Genomic DNA, 17807 nt, shown 5'->3' on the forward strand with positions numbered 1-17807 from the left:
CGTTAAATTTTATACGCATTCGGCCGCGAAGCCTTAACCAAAATAGATGTGTTAGGTGCGTCATATGTCCACATTCAAATCGAAGATCTATGAAACACAATGGCTGTCTTCTGCTTCAGGCGATTCAAGATTCAAGATTCAAGCCTCAAGCACATGTACGTTCTAAACGTTGGAGTCGAAAACAAGTGAAGATGTTTACCCGCAGTCGTCCCCCGTCTCCGATCATTCGCGCAATTATTGGCATACAGGTGATTTGCACCTCGACCGTCGTCAATGGTTCTTTGTAAACAAATGTTACACGGAACACACAAAAAAAAACAACTTCATGAAAACAATCAAACCTCGGTACACAGCAACGGGGCAAAAAATAATCTCCTGACTGGATTGAAGACGGAAGATGACGCGATGGTTTTTGAGCAGGGAAATCCGTATTTACCGAGAACTGTTTTTGCTCTTGTACACGTTCGGAGGAGGAGGACTAAGTACACAAATCTTCGGTAAACATGATCGATGCCCACCATTTGGATTTGCGCATCAACTCCTCCGGGCAAAAAGCTCCCAACCGCGTCATCTTCTCTCGTGGTGGGTTAAAACCTCTCCAAGTCATCCATGGCACCAGCGCAGGATGGCGATCTTGGAGTTTTTTTTTCAGATGCATCTTCAAGTGAGGTGTAGGTTTCGTCATTCGCCACATGCTACAAGTTAGCAACTTACAGCCAAAGTAATGACAAGTCAAACAGAGGTGCGGTGTGCTTATAATTGTTGAGAAATTGATTAGCGATTAGCTGTGGGTTTTTTTTTTGCGCTGGGAAAACATCCTCGCTGTCCGCAGTTCGGGGCAGCTAGTGGCGCGAGCTAAGGGTGCATTTTAACGCGCCTTCATTGACGTAGGTTTCGTACCCCTCGACTGCAAAAGAACGAGTCTTTTTTGATCGTTCCTAAAATTTGATGCAAAAAGACATGTTTGTGAAATTTCCTGCTCACTTTGGACTACTAAGTGTATTGCACAAGGGTGGTGGTCTCACCCCGTCTTCCCCTACATGTTCAATTATTTAATTTATAAATCGCCCGGGGGGCCCGATTCATGCGTTCCCATTGTAGCGAATTGAACTCCGACAAATTGCTTCAATGTAATTGGCATAAACTTGGGAAAGAATTCCAAAGTCCAGCAGTAAGTAAATAGTAGATGTTTATCAATATTTACGATTGTAAGTTGGTGAGTAGATTCCTGTGCGTTCTAGCAACCAGTTCGGTCGATAGTTTCGCGCTCCGTTATTTTGGAGAAGTTATCCGGTAATTCACTTGGCGAACGTTATCAGTTTTTTTTTCTCTTAGTGATCTTGTCATATTTTACGAACGATTAATTGTCCGGAAGTGTGTGTGTGTGTTTTGAGAAGAAAGTGTAGCTTTCGGTATCGTTAAGAAAACTATTTATCGTTTGCGATTGGCAATTCGCAAACCAATTAGCGCGTCACACGCATACCTGCTCATGGAACATCATCATCTAGATCGTTCAAAGTGCGTCATGCAATCAGATTGTTTAAACATGTTGCTCTAAAAATATCACTGCTATTGATTAACCGTCTCATCAAAATAATAAAAATTGGAGAACCCGGGAAAAGCCGGGAATTCGGCGTCACATATCGGAAATAATATACTTCGTCCTCTCTTTAAAACAATAAGCTTTTGGACCTTGAAAAAATGTCAAAATTCTTTGAGTAGTGTCAGGGTGACCAGCGAACCGGGAAAACTGGGACTACCGGGAAATATCAGGGAATTTGAAAAGAACCCGCGAAAACCCCGGGAATTAGGTGAGAGAACCGGGAAAAATCAATTAACCACACCATAGGAATAAATTTAAACACCAGAATTTCAGAATAAACTATTAAAACAGAGTGATTTTTTACCAAATGAATGTCTTTCTTTATTTGCTGCATAATTTTCTTCAGATGCCCGCCTTATTGTTTTTAGAATTTCATCACTAAGCAATATTTCAAATTGATTTTTGCTATTCAATTTCAGATGTTAAGTGGGCCTTAAAACAAAATATTGAAGATGCTTAAGACTTAAGAAACAAATCTTTGTAAAAACTGAAACTGAACTATTCGTTTCCCGGGTTTTAATTTTATTCAAAATTCTCATGATATGAATTTCATGAAAGAACTTGGAATTCTTCTCTGAATTATTATTGAACCAGAAAACACTCTGCGTAATAATTACCGTTGAATTCTTTTTGGAATTTCCTCGAAACCCCTTCTAAGAAATTGTTTGGAATCCGTCTTAGAATTCCCTTAAACCTATTCGGAGACTTTGATTTCAGTGGAATCCTTTTCAAAATTTTCTTTTAATTCCATTCAAAACAGCATAAATCTTTCGAATTTTGGAATTATTTAGAAACCCCTTGGAGTATTTTGAAGAATTTCTTTCTAATTATGAGCATTTTATTTTTTGCAATAAATTTTGTTGGAGCTCTTTGGTGAATCTTTCACGCTAGAGTTGAAATTATCGGCAGAACACTCTTAAAACTTTGTATCTTGTTGAATTCTCATCATAATTCTCTTGGGATGCTTCAAAAATTACCTAATAATTTAATTTAGAACTTGCAATCTTCTCCACAGAAATCCCCCCAAATTCTTCTAACAATTTCTAAGGACTTCATGTCAGAATAATTCTGGAATTCTGCTCAGAACTTCTCCTTCGAAAACTATGTGGGAATCCTCCTCAATAGTTGTTTGAATTCAACACTTTGAATACTTTTAAATTTTACTGAAAATTCCAGTTATTTGTCCGCAAGATTCTATCGGTTGTTCTGTAATTTGTGTTAACTCTTAAAATGCTTCCTCAAGTCTCAAGTGTCAAAGCCTTGACAATTATGACTGTAAGAATATTTAATAAATATGATATTTTTTGCAAATCTGTGATCTTGGAAATTTTTTTTTCTCCAAATCTTGCATCACGAAATTTTTTATTAATCCCAAATTTAGAAGAAAAGTTCTATTTTCAGACTCTACACAAATTTCAAAGCCTCAGAATCTTAGGAATCTATCCTTCAATATTTTTTCTTCAAGTATTTGTCTATTGGTCGTGAGTATTAAATTTCATGCACCATGTTTAGTTTCACGTTGAGCCAGCTCAAACGTCAGTAGGTTTCTCATTTGTTTTTTTTTTTTCGTGTTTTACTTTGTACATCAGCGCGAGTACTGAAAGGTTAATGTTTATATTAGTATAGACAATGGAGTGGACTCACATTTCCTTTACCCGATATCACTATCAAATTGCTCTAATCCTCATTTGTATCAAGTTAATTTTTCTGAAACATTTTTTTAATTAAATCTCTTATTATTCACAATTCTGTCTTATAACCTATTCATCCAGATAGCATTTGGCCCAGTGACCTTAATATCTGTCCCTGAATAAATTCTAGGGCTTTGAAATCATAAGATGTATCGAGCATAAAAAGTGGTAGAATTGGATTTACCAAAGTATCTCGAAAGATCAATAAATTGCTTTGAATACTTTAAGTGACTTATAGAGTTGAATTTTTCCTATAGCGTTAGAGAACACTTTCTGAAATTTGGCTTTTATTTTCCCACAAATAATCACTGAAAATTTACAGTTGGCCACGTTTTAAAAAATGCGTACAATTTCGTTTTTTGTTGAATATCAACAACCGGGAAATTTTTAAGATTTGAACCGGGAAAAAAATCGGCAATTTCAAAATGAATAGTCACTGGGCACCCTCAGTGGAGTAGATTTTCAGGATACAGCGAGGGTTACAGTCACTTTAAAGACTTTTATTAAGATAATTTTAGATATTTTTTTAAAGAAATTTTAAGCAGATTTTGGAATGAATTTTACAGATATCACCAAGGTATTTCAGAGAAAATGTCCTAGGGAGTTTTGGGTTGAACCCTAAGAGAGTTTTGACAAGAACTTCATGTCATTTGTGTGAGTTCAGAGTAATTTTTTAAAGTAGGTCTGTGGAAAAAACATGGCGATTGTGAAGTGGATTCCAGGATCCGTAATAAACAACCTTATTGCGTACTCTCAACCCACCCCAGAACTTTTTTTTGACTCACCGGTATTTTATCTAGTTTATCAAGTTCGATGTTATTTAACCTTTGCGTGCCTAACGTTTAAATTTTCATAGATTTAAAAATTCAATTAGCTTTAAAAACATAATTTCTCAATCTTTTTCTTCACAACAAGTTGCATTTTGTCGGGAATCTATTGAAGTTTTTTAATCCATCTGAACACATTTGGATCAATACATGGTTCTGAAGTTATTCCGATTCCCGTTGGGGTCACTTTTGGTCGGCATTCGGCTTTACTGTTCTGTAATAAGTATACACACGCTGAACAACATATTTTCTCTCACAAATGATGTAATTGGACCAATGGCAGCTATACCGAAGGTCCACGATCACATTGGCCATCCATGTTGTTTTCCGAGTTGTTTTTAAATGATGAACTGTGCTGTGTCGCACGATCAGTTCTTATTCGGGTTGAAAATTGACCACTTCCCCGAGGGAACCGAGGGTGGCCAATGTGAACATGTCATCTCATTAAATCCATTACCCGCCGAGCTACGAAAAACCATGAAGTTTGATATGTCGCACGACGAGTTTTGGTTATTGTCGAGAATTGGCGACTTTCCGGGGAGACCGTAATATTTCTGAGAGCACCAGGACATGCCCAGGAGGGTTTGTATGTCCGTGGACTATCAGTAAGGCCATTACCGGCCAAGATTAGTAAAATCATGAAGTTTGATATGTCGCACGATGGGTTTTAGTTCTTGTCGAGAATTGGCCACTTCCCCGGGGGCACCAGGACATGCCCGGAAGGCCTAGTGTGACCACAGACTCTCAATAAGGCCATTATCGGCCCAGATTTGTAAAATCATGAAGTTTGATATGTCGCACGATGGGTTTTTGTTCCCACCTGGGGGCACCAGGACATCCCCGGGAAGGCTAGTGTGACCGTGGACTCTCAATAAGGCCATTACAGAGTAAGTTTTGTGAAACCATGAAGTTTGATATGTCGCACGACGGGTTTTGGTTCTTGTCGAGAATTGGCCACTTTCCCGGGGGTATCAGAACATACCCAGAAGGGCTAGTCTGACCATGGACTCTCAATAAGGCCATTACCGGCCAAGATTTGTAAAATCATGAAGTTTGATATGTCGCACGACGGGTTTTGGTTCTTGTCGAGAATTGGCCACTTCCCCGGGGGCACCGGAACATGCCCGGAAGGGCTAGTGTGACTATGGACTCTCAATAAGGCCATTAACGGTCATTATTTGTAAAATCATGAAATTTGATATGTCGCACGATGGGTTTTGGTTTTTGTCGAGAATTGGTCACTACCCCGGGGGCACTGGAACATGCTTGGAAGGGTTAGTGTGACCATGGGCTCTCAATAAGGCCATTACCGCATAAGATTTGTTAAATCGTGAAGTTTGATATGTCACACGATGGGTTTTGGTTCTTGTTGAGAATTGGCCAGTTTCTTGGGGGCACCGGAACATACCCGGGAAGGCTAGTGTGATTGTGGACTCACAATAAGGCCATTACCGGCCAAGATTAGTAAAATCATGAAGTTTGATATGCCGCACGATAGGTTTTGGTTCTTGTTGAGAAATGGCCACTTCCCTGGGGGCACCAGGACATCCCCGGGAAGGCTAGTGTGACCATGGACTCTCAATAAGGCCATTACAGGCCAAGTTTTGTAAAATCATGAAGTTTGATATGTCGCATGATAGGTTTTGGTTCTTGTCGAGAATTGGCCACTTATCCGGGGGTATCGGAACATACCCAGAAGGGCTAGTCTGACCATGGACTCTCAATAAGGCCATTACCGGCCAAGATTTGTAAAACCATGAAGTTTGATATGTCGCACGACGGGTTTTGGTTTTTGTCGAGAATTGGTCACTTCCCCGGGGGCACCGGAACATGCTTGGAAAGGCTGCTGTGACCATGGATACTCAATAGAACCATTACCGGCCAAGATTTGTAAAATCATGAAGTTTGATATGTCGTACGATAGGTTTTGGTTCTTGTTGAGAATTGGTCACTTCCCCGGGGCACTGGAACATGCTTGGAAGGGCTAGTATGACCATGGACTCCTAATAAGGCCATTATCGACCAAGATTTGTATAATCATGAAGTTTGATATGTGGCATGATAGGTTTTGGTTTTTGTTGAGATTTCGCCACTTCCCCGGGGGCACCGGAACATGAAAGGCTAGTGTGACCACAGACTCGCAATTAGGCCATTACCGGACAAGATTTGTAAAACCATGAAGTTTGATATGTCGCATGATTGGTTTTGGTTTCTTGTCGAGAATTGGCCACTTCCCCGGGAGCACCGGAACATGCCCGGAAAGGCTAGTGTGACCACAGACTCGCAATTAGGCCATTACCGGACAAGATTTGTAAAACCATGAAGTTTGATATGTCACACGATGTGTTTTGGTTCTTGTTTAAAATTGGCCACTTCCCCGGGGGCACCGGAACATGCCCGGGAAGGCTGGTGTGACTGTGGACTCTCTATAAGGCCATTGCCGGTCAAGATTAATAAAATTGGACCACAAACAACGATTTTTTTAAAGTCCTTAAGTTGACTACTTTTCTTATAATCTGGAAATAGAAGAAACAATTTTGATAAATAATATTATATCGATATTTAATCGATGGCATAATAAGACGTCTACAGGCTCTACTAATTGGCCATGGGCCCAGAGATTTTTCTTCAACTGCTGGGAACTTTGTAAAGCTTTAAGGACTGCTAAGAACTTCAGAGAACATCGTAGAAATAGGGAAAACTTAATAGAAATTCTGGGAACTTCATAGATCTTCTCGTAGAATCATGGAACTTGGAAAAGCTCTGAAACTGCGTAGAAGTGGAAAATTTGGTAGCCCTTTGAGGAGCTGAGTAAAACTTCTTATAATTGTAAGGAATTTTGAAAAAGTTCAGAAAATTTTGTAGAAGATCTAACAATAGTTCAATAAACTTCTAAGGACTTCAGGGATTCTCGCTTAGTTTAGGGAACTTCGTTGCAGTTTGTCAGAGATTTTACTTCTAAAAAGCTCCATGAACTTCTTGGAGGTTTTGAGGACTTCGTTAAATTTCAAGGAACTTTCCAGATGTTCAAGAATATTTTTAGATGATAGGTGTGTTTCCAGAAGTGCAAAGATGTTCAGAGATCTTCGTAGAATTACGAAAGATGGAAAAAATATGGAATTTGGAATAAATTTAGGGAATTTCGGAGAAGTTGGGGAAACATTTGTAAAACTTAAGGGAGTTTTGTAGATGTTCAGGAAACGTTGCATAAATTACAGTATATGAGTAGTTCCACACAGATTCGCAAATCTTCTCGGATCGATGTTTTTAGAATTACTTGTTATTTTTTACAGTTGTTTATTACATGTCATTTTACATATTTAGTTTCCCTAGTTTTGTACACGACTAACACTTGAAAAGGGATTATGCAAAAGTGATACGCATCAATCGAAAAACACATTTCTCGCGAACGATTTGTTCGATTGAGATGATTTTTTTTTCCAAAGTATTGTGGACTACAAGGACTACAATATAAAAATAAAAAAGTAATTTAAAAAAATGCAATTTGAGTAACTTTAATTTTTTTAAATAATTTTGATTTTTTTTGTAAATAATCAAATATTTTTTAACAGTGTATATTTTTTTCTTGAAAGGCACAATACTTGTCCGCAACTTCGTCGAACATACCATCTCGATCAAACAAATCGTTCGTGAGATATATGTTTTTCAATTGATGTGTATCATTTTTGCATAAGTTCTTTTCAAGTGTTAATCGTGTACAAAACTAGGGAACCAAATATATTAAATGGCAATGGCAACAACTGTGCAAAGTTTCAACATAATCGTAGAAGGTCGATCAAAAAATTACAAAAAAAAAATGGCATTTGCAGGGCTGTTACAACAGGCGCGGATTTCGCGATTTTCGCGGATTTGTCGTGGATTTGAACTTCCGGAATCGCGGAAACATTAAATGATGTCGCGAAAATCGCGAAGGGACTTATACACAAAAATTGTAGAATTCATTGTTATCTTTCCGTCCCGGATTATTTTGCTGTCATCAATTTTGTTGTTCATTTGGCTCTCAATTTTTTACTGGTTCAAACCAAACACCCTGCAAATAATCGAGAAATGATCTCAATTCCATAAGTCATACCGGATTTACACGGAAATTCCCTAAGGTCTGTCCAATGTGAGACATTTCCAATATGAACATAGCATTTTTCGTGTCCAAATCATAAAGGAATCGTATATATGTGAGTAATTGCCATGTATACCGGATATTCTAGGTTCTCCAAATCGTCGTGGAGTTCAGTTGGTTTGTTCTACTATATCAACCAAGACTGCAATAATGTCTGTAGCATCGAAATATGTTCAAACAGATTCAAAGCGTCTATGTCGATCGTTCCCGACCTATTGCTACGTATTCAAGATGTTATAGGTTCTGAAATCATTATGGAGATCAGATTTGTTTCTACTAGATCACCCAAGACTAATGCAATATCTGTAGTATCAAAATATGTCCAAACAAATTTGCAGTGTCTATATGGATCATGCCAACCTATTTCCGTGTATGCCAAATGTTCTAGAATTTCCAGAACGATGTGGAGAACCTAGATCATCTGGTATACGTAGAAATAAATCATACATTATCCATATAGACACTGACAGATGCAAATATTTCGATACTAAAGACATTGTCGCAATCTCGGTTGATCTAGTAGATCGAATTATCTGAACTCCAGGACGATTTGAAGAACCTTGAACATCTGGATTAGTCGGATAGATCACGCATAGTCCACATAGACACTTTAAATCTGATTGGACATTTTTCGATACTACAGAAATTATTGCAGTCTTGGTTGATCAAGTAGAACAAATCAACTGATGTCCTGGACGATTTGGAAAATCTATAATTTCCAGTATACATAGTAATGAGTCGTGCATGATCCACAGAGTCACATATATGTATACGATTCGGTTATGATTTGACAACAAAAAGTGCTAGGTTCATATTAGAACAAAAAAATCATGAAAATGTCTCCCCATTAGTATACAGTTCATTTTGAAGGTATGGAAGGCAGAGAGATTATCCAGAGGAATCAAGGGGAAAGCAAATCTGAAGACATCTGGAGATGATTCTAAGGAAATTCTCAAAAAATTCCAAATATATGCAATGAGGAGTTATTTTCTATAAATGTAGAAATTATCTAAATAACTAATTCAGACATTGCAAATTTGCTCAGGCTCCGGACATAGCAAATCTAGATTTAGATTGGATAGATAGCTTTTAAAATTCTGAGACTTTGAATTCTCTCAGTTTTCCCGGTCTGCAAATATCTAGATCAAGCAGAATATTACAATATAAGTGATTCTGTCAAAACACAGTTGAATGAATCTTTCTTATACAAATTCGTAACCCAAACAAGCGTTTTGATGTGATTTTTCAAAGGCATTTTTTTACTTACTCTCATCACTGCTCGTAAAATAGTGACTTTAGTGACTTAATTCGAAGAAATAGTGGCTTAGACTTGTTGGTGTAAAAAGTTACTTTTTAGTGACTGACTTGAAACTAGTGTCCTAGCCACTAAAAAGTTACCTGCTACCAGTCCTGTATTACGCCCAAAAAGCTTCATTGAAATTTGAGAGGGTGCTGCCAGGAGCGGGACATTTCGCCAAAGATCATTTTGCCGAATGGGTCATTTCGCCGAAGAGCAAGCCATTTTCTATGGCTATGAACTTTTCTCAAACCTCAGTAAATTTGGAAATCAGTCACGAAAAAAGATTAAGAAGGTTCGATTTTTTCAACCTGACAAGCTATTCAAATGTAATGATTCCTTCTGTTGATCATGAGCAGTTCTTTTGAGTTGTAAAATTCGGCAAAATGACCCATCCGGTGAAATGTCATTCAGCTAAATGTCCTTCGGTGAAACGTCCTTTGGCGAAATGCCATAGCCCCGGTGCTGACAACCCCACATAGGAACATAAATATTTAGGAATATATTTACAGTACCCGTTCGATTTTGGCATCGTGATAAAATGGAACGGATTTTGAAAATAATGTATTTTTGCTCCTTGTGATTGCAATTTTAGTAAAAGATTGATTATTAATCACGTCTATGTCATGAAAACTATTCACGGTGGTATAAAATCAACGAAATCATAAATTGAATTTCAAAATAAAACCGTTAGATTTTGACAACACTAATTTTCGGACTTGTTGTCAAAATCTAACTGTACATGCATGAAGTCTCGTGTAAAATATAAATTTTGCATACTATTTTCCTTCCATTGGCTCTTTCAATACAAACGAGATTTCGATTCAATTTAGGACGGAAAAAGGCAAGTTTACTTTCAACGCAGTTTAGAACAACCTCGATAAGTCACTGTGGATTTCTCACACTTAAGCTAATTTAAATTGCACTTAGGACCAATTTTCCACTTTGTTCTAATGCTTCAAAGAACGCATTTAGTTTACGGAAGTGCTGCAATCGACATTGATTGCAGTTGATGGCAATTTCATAACTATACCACGTGCCTATTAGAGAATTGAAGCAATTTTCAGAACGAAGCTTTTTCCAACGTTTCCAACGTTGAAGATCTTCTTCCAGAGTTTAAATGATAGGTTTGTCTTTGTTGCTATGATCAAATATAAGTTCTTCTTTTCAATTGCGTGACCATTTTCTTTATTTTTTTCAAATAGATCGCAAGTAAACAGTTTGCTAATTGGGCACTTGTTTCGTGCGGAATTATGAAACTTTTGCCGATAATGTTCGAAACCGAAAAAGTTGAACCAAGGTAATTTCGCTTCCGACTAGTTCAGGCTCCCGAACCGTTCGAGTGGAAAAGTAGAAAGGGAAAAAAAAAATGTAATGACTGTTAAACAACCATCTCCAAGTTGCACACAAACGACTCTGAAACAAGACAGGTGATAAACTGGAGGTGCGCGCTTGTTCCACGGTGGGGCGCGATGTGAGTAAAAAGTAGTAAAACCAACATATGTACGCTTTTATTTGGCAAGCGCTATGTCGGATGACATAATTGGAATTTTGTTTGGGTGCTTTTTTTCTCTTCTTAATTTGGGGGGCTCGACTGATTACTACGAAAGACTTGGGGCGAGCAAGTGGCGAACCCGGAATTTCTGATGAAGCAGTTTTGTTCAATCGTTCAATCTTCTGAGCTCAAGGTTCCCAATCGAAAACATGCTATCTAAGCTCTGTCCGGGGGTCCATCGATTGTGAATCTTCCGGATTTCGTTATAAATGGTTTTCTGCCACTGAAGAAAGTCCCAAAAATGCAACGACATTTTCATCGAGTAATCTATCAGGTTCAAAAAAAAAAATCGAATTCTAATCCAATACATTGTAAAGGGATCGGGCTCAACTGGTCTGTCGCAATCGGGAGCCAGTTTGGCAAGTCTGACCAAGTCTGGCCGACGAGCACGTCAACCCAATTCTCTCACTCTTGCACCTCTACTGCTGCTGCTGCTGCGGCTGCACATATCGACTATGACACGATCAAGACCAAGACGATGACAACAGCTGTGATGTAACTCCTTGGTATGCGAGCCGATTGATGGAGTGTGTACGCGCGCGCGCATGATTTCATTGTGAGCGGCTGGTCCGCCGCTTGACTCAGATTGTGCCGTGGAAAATCGACCAGTCGTTGTTTCTGTTTGCCGATGGGCTCATCTATCCATTTTTTGTTTGTTTTCATTCTTTGGATCGCTGCACGTTCGAGATGGAATATGGCTGTAAGTCTCGAGAGACAATCGATTGCATTGTGAACCCAGACTTGGACTCTTGGTGTCTACCGTAACCTTGCGATTTAACCAATTATGTTTGAAGCACCAAGAGCAGCAGACTCCGCTGACCCCTCGACCCACTTTGCGATCGTTCGGCTGATTTGGTTCGTTTTTGGATGGATTTGACTAACGACCACATAAATCAGCCGCGCTTCAATCAAATGTTAATAATTGAACAGTAGGTGCTGACGACATGTGACTTATAGTCAACCCTACCCGTGACTCGGTCCTGCACATGTTACCGTTAAGATTCAGTGTGGAAGGAGGAAGCCAAAAGCCAAAAGCGATTCAGAAATGCGGTATCGAGGCGAACGAAAATAAAATCGAATCGAAGTGGTCGATCACGACGACGGACAAAGTCATTCGTATGCCACAGGTGCTACATTTACGGTGAGGCCACTTCCGAATTCGTGCACGTCGTGCTTACCCCATGCATGTATTTGAATGGGTGTGATCGATCATCCTCGCTTTTGGGTGGAGAAACTTTCGTGCATAACTAGCTCACTAAGGGGGGCTCCAAGTGGGTCGTTTTATCGCAGATTCAGGGTTGTTACAGAAATCCCTATTTTGAATACGCAAAGTCCGCGCCACGACCAGTTGGTCATCCACGCCGTAGTTAAAAATCTTGATTGACAACTCAAACAACGACAAACGATTAGGAAGTATTTAGTTAGGGTGACCACTGAATTTGCTGTTTGAAACTCCGCGGGTGGCGACTGGATTAAGGAAATTAAATGCTCGGGTTTTTCCCAGATGCCCATCATAGCTTTTTTTATGTTATGGTCAGTATGACAGTATACTTATTCTAGACAAATTAACATAAAATACTCTTGAAATTGCACTTATTTCTAAAACGGGAAACATTGAAGTCAAATACATTGTAGCATCTGTTAAGGTTCAATTTACTTTGATGCTTTTTGGAAAATTTCAAAAGCAGTTTTTCCGACGCATTGTTTCAGATTGTAAAAAGCTCTCCCTATTCGATTCCTTTTGATATTTTACAAAAAATGACGCGAGCTTTTTGCAATCTAAAATAATGCGTCGAAAAAAACTGCTTTTGAATTTTAAAAAAATGCATCAAAGTAAATTTAACCTTAAAGATGCGACACATCCTCCGCATGGGCTCATTCCATCCGTAGTTGGTTCGTGGGAGGTGGTTGTTCAGGAAAGCATGCGATCGTAGATTACGGCGGCGGGTATTTTTGTCGATACTACTCAGCAGCGTAGAACAGTCAGAAGATCACCGACGAAGTTTGCCATTGCTACGTTCTTCTACGTTGCAAAAGCTCTAAGTTGATAAGCATACAATGGCTTTCATAGCTAGGCAGATTTCTAGGGTCATTCCAGCAAAAATGCCTTAAAGCATACCGGATGAACTTCCGTTGAACAGCTTCAATACGCATGGTTTCATTTCGGTAGTATAGAGACCACACGACCGTCGAATTCTCCAAAATATGTCGCACCAACGAACAGTATAATGCTTTTAGGCAGTATACATCTTTGAATTTTTCTCGGCATATGAACCCGAGTTGTGAGGAAGCTTTGGATACTACGTATGCAACATGATCCTTGAAGCTGAGCTTGGAGTCGATCAGTATTCCCAGATCCTTGATAGTCGATTCAAAGTTATGCCCGTCAGGGTGTAGTCATGGTGAAGAAGTAAACGCGTGTGGCCAAAGGAAATTACATGCGATTAATACGACATCACTCAGCGAAGACTTCCAATTGTTGCTGCAAGAAAATGGCATCACTAGGTTCTTTTTATCACGAAGTAGAGTTTGAAGTCGTCTGCATACGATAGTTTAAGGCATTTCAGGATGGTATTGACGTCAGTCATGCTCAACAGAAACAGAAATGACCCAAGATGGCTACCTTGGGGAACGCCGGATGTCACGGGGAAGGATGAAAAAAAATAGTCTCCAATCTTGACAGACATGTTTCGACCAGTCAGGTAGGAGTAGAGCCAAGTAAGCAGGCCATCGTGAACACCTATTCCTGTCGTATTTAGCGAACGCAATGTAATGGTTCATTTTGTCAAATGCTGCGGTGAGGTCTGTGTAGATGGCATCTACTTGATGGCCACGTTCTACTTCATGAATGATGAACGAGATGAACGTAACTAGATACAGTGTGCAAAACTTTGAACCAATTTTTTGCAGACCACCCTGCTTTAGACGTCCTGATGAACCTCCCAGCGCCAATCGTTTTTGAGGATTGTTCCGAAAATAATCGTACACTGACGATGCCATTGAATATTTTAGTCAAATGATTTGAGATATCATGACTGAATTTGTACCTATTTCCCGCCCCGCACCAAAGCCACCGTGGTCTAACTCTTGCGTCGACTGAAACAGAATCCTGTATCGACGATATGTCTTCCTTCGCAATCATCTCTTCGCAGAAATCCAAAGCGTTTCTGGTCGTTTGTAAACTCTAAAAAGAACGAAGTCGGTTTGCCATTGTCAGTTCATCTTGGTGAGCAAACCGCTGAATTATTATTATTATTTAGCTTTATTTAGGAGGCTTTCAGCCTTAGGCTGGTTCGCCTCCAACTGACCGCTGAATCTGAACCGGAGAAATGCCGCCTTTTTGCTCAACATTTCATGAATTCGTTCAATGAATCATCGGCCTCACCCAATCAAGTCGCGATTGCTATAAGCGATTCTCCAACAGATGCATCTGAGCTCCGTCCGTTTCACATCAGTGAACATACCGTCAATCTAGCTCTTCAAAGGTTGAAACTCTCGTTTGCTGCCGGGTCAGACGGCATTCCTGCGTCCGTTCTGAAGCTGTGTTCAGAGTCGTTGCTCACTCCCTTGGTTAAGTTATTTAATCTGTCACTACCGGAGGGTAAATTTCCTGAGGCGTGGAAATTTTCGTATATGTTCCCCGTCCACAAGAAAGGTGATAAAAGAAATGTTCAGAATTACAGAGGAATCACATCACTATGTTGCTGCTCCAAATATTCGAGGTCATCATCAATATTGCGCTTGTCAGCTCTTGTAAAAATTACATCTCCACGGCTCAGCATGGATTCTACCCAAAACGGTCAGTTACAACCAATTTGACCTAATTCGTGTCGCTCTGCGTTCGGACAATGGACTCTAGCGGACAAATCGACGCGGTTTACACTGATCTCAAGGCTGCATTTGACCGAATAGACATCAACATTCTTTTTAGCAAGCTTGAGAAACTCGGAGTGTCTGGATCCTTCATCTCGTGGTTCATATCTTGCGTGGTTTGCGTTAAGATTGGAGCTTCTCGTTCTGAAGTGTTCACGAACGTTTCCGTTGTTCCCCAAAGAAAGTAATCTGGGACCCCTTCTGTTTTCTACATATATACAAACCCTGATTCATTAAATTGTGGATCAGCAAGCACGGTCAGCGAAGGCCAATGTCCCTCCTTGACTTCAATTTGGGTTGAAGGCAGCTCCCGTGTCACGGAACTTAGCACGTGAAACCTTAGCTGCGTACGGTAGCTGCTTCAGCAATGTGACTGGATCTCGGCTGTGATGGAGTGCGTAGACACAATGGTTGACTGTCCGATACCTCCGATGGTGTGATAATCCTTGACCCTTGGCAGCTGCAATCGTTGAGCTAAGTTCTCCGAAAGGATGTTCAGTTTGAAGCAGGATCGAGCAACGCTCTAGCCCAGATAATAGTCCTAGAAGAGCCGATGACCTTTACGAGAGCCGCTTGCAGCAACATAGTCGATGGGATTCGGTGAAAGTTGGTAGCCAAGGAGGTGGAGCAATAGCTGAGCGAACCCGTGGCTTACTGTTGACTTTCAACGGGAGGAGTTTGCGAGGAAGTCTTATTTGCGTTTGGCTGAGTCGTAGTTTGAGCGGTTTGGATTTGAGATTGAGTCTGACTTGTCGTGGGTTGGTTTTGGTGCAGCATAGAAAAATTTGGATGTGCCGAACTGCGAATTGAAGCTTACTGGTGTGCTGTTTTTGATTGCAGACACGGCAGGCGCCAGATGAACAGTTCTTAATTTGGTGATCCGGTGATATACAATTAATGCAGAGAGCCCTTTTCTTCATCACATCGAAACGTTCAGGAACGGACAGCTTGCGGAACAGGTCACATTTGAAAGGTGAATGGATGGACTGATTACAAAACCCACTCGACTGCGAGGTAGAACTGATGACGGCAGGGGTTGAAACAGTTGACGTTTTTTACGACAATCGCTTCTTTGTCGTGCGCGACAGTCTGTTTGTAATCGTACACTCATGCTCTACCGTCATCTCTCTCACACAACACAACCGGTAGAATAACATTCGAGCAAAAAGAAAATTATCAAATAACTATCATATGACATGAGTGATTTGGTTCTGATTCCCCAATTTGGTGTAAATTAAACCATTTATCATCAAAAATGTTATTCCTAGGACATCATTGCTTGCTATTTTCAGAATTCACACAAGCACAACATCAGCAGCTCTTATTATGAGAAAAACTAAAATACATACATTCGTGACGGTATTCGGCGACAGTGTCGTATGACAGAGCATGTTAAATGACATTTGAGTTTGGTACTGTACTATGATAGCTTGTTTTGTAAGTGTCGGAGGCAAAGACAGTCGATTATCACAGAAAATGTGTCGACTACCGTGACCGCTTACAAGACTGGATGACGGAATGTACACTGCTAACCTTGATTTCTTCACCTTTACAACCTCCGATCCAGGTGCGATGGACTGTAGAACGATACAATGACTACGCAAGAACTCGATTAGCTCTTCGTATTTTGGCACCTCTGTGGATTTGTGGTGATTCTCCCAATATTTCGTATCAATGTTTTCAACTTCTCTAAACTTTTTCGGACCTAAAGTTTCCACAATTTTCCTAACGATCATGAATCGTCTCTAAAGTTTTAACAATTCACTGAATTTCTCGAATTTTTTTTTAAATTTATGTAATTTCACTGCGCACTAATATCTTTGCTCTGAGCATGTCTGTTCTTTCTTGAAGTTTTCTATTTATTTTTTTAGAGCTTTATTAGCGAGATCAATATCATTCTTGAAACTTCTCTAAAGTGTTTCCAGTTGTCATGAAGCTTGTTGTACTACCCTGAATTTAATTGAATGTGAAAAATGTTTAAGCTTCCGTGAACTCTGGACTTATGTGAAAACCTCAATAACTTTCTTAACATCTCTAAAGTTCTCTGAAAATCTGGGAACTTCTTGAAATTTCCCGCTAATTTAGTGACATCAATCAGCAGTTCCATTTCAAATGACGATAATTTTTTGATCGACTTGTCATAAATTTGGCTTTTATTCACTATGAGGATACATCTTTTAAGTTCAATTGGTAATCAGTGCAATTGGAGATTTTATAATGCTTTTTAAAAAAAGCCTTTTGCTCTAATTTAAATCCTCTTGGTTTTATGGTTGCCTTCATAATGATAGAACACGTTTATAGAGTATTTTATCAAGACATTAATAAACAATTGCTAATGACGTTTATGATTAAATTACAGAACAGTTTTATGGAGGGATTGATAGTTGCTTTAAATTTATTTCTAAAACAAGACCGTTTTTGACTGCTTTTATCAGACTATAAAAGGTTTTTAAAACAGCAAAAAGCTGAATTAGTAAGCAGGAATGTTTTACACTTCAAAATTCTGTATTTAAACCGACTGGATTGTTCATTGCCGTTATAAAACCATTATAAATCATAGTGGATGCCAAATGGTTGCTATCCTATAAATTTAAAAAAAAAAACTCTGCTCGGGAATCTTTGTATTCATCTGAAAACCAGAAATGACAACTTTCCCCAGAAATTTTCCTGATTCAATTTCTAAATTTCTTTGAATTCTCGTCAAAATTCTATGAGAGTTATTCTTCAAATTCACAAGCTATTCGCCTCACGATTCTCATAAAATTCCATTGTCACGTAGCGGTTCCCTAGGAGGTTCTTTCCACAACCTTTATGAAATTATTC

Source organism: Ochlerotatus camptorhynchus, unplaced genomic scaffold, assembly GCF_037179485.1.
Source record: "Ochlerotatus camptorhynchus isolate MF236.1 unplaced genomic scaffold, CSIRO-AGI_Acam_v1.1 ptg000091l, whole genome shotgun sequence".
Classification (NCBI taxonomy): Eukaryota; Metazoa; Arthropoda; class Insecta; order Diptera; family Culicidae; genus Ochlerotatus; species Ochlerotatus camptorhynchus.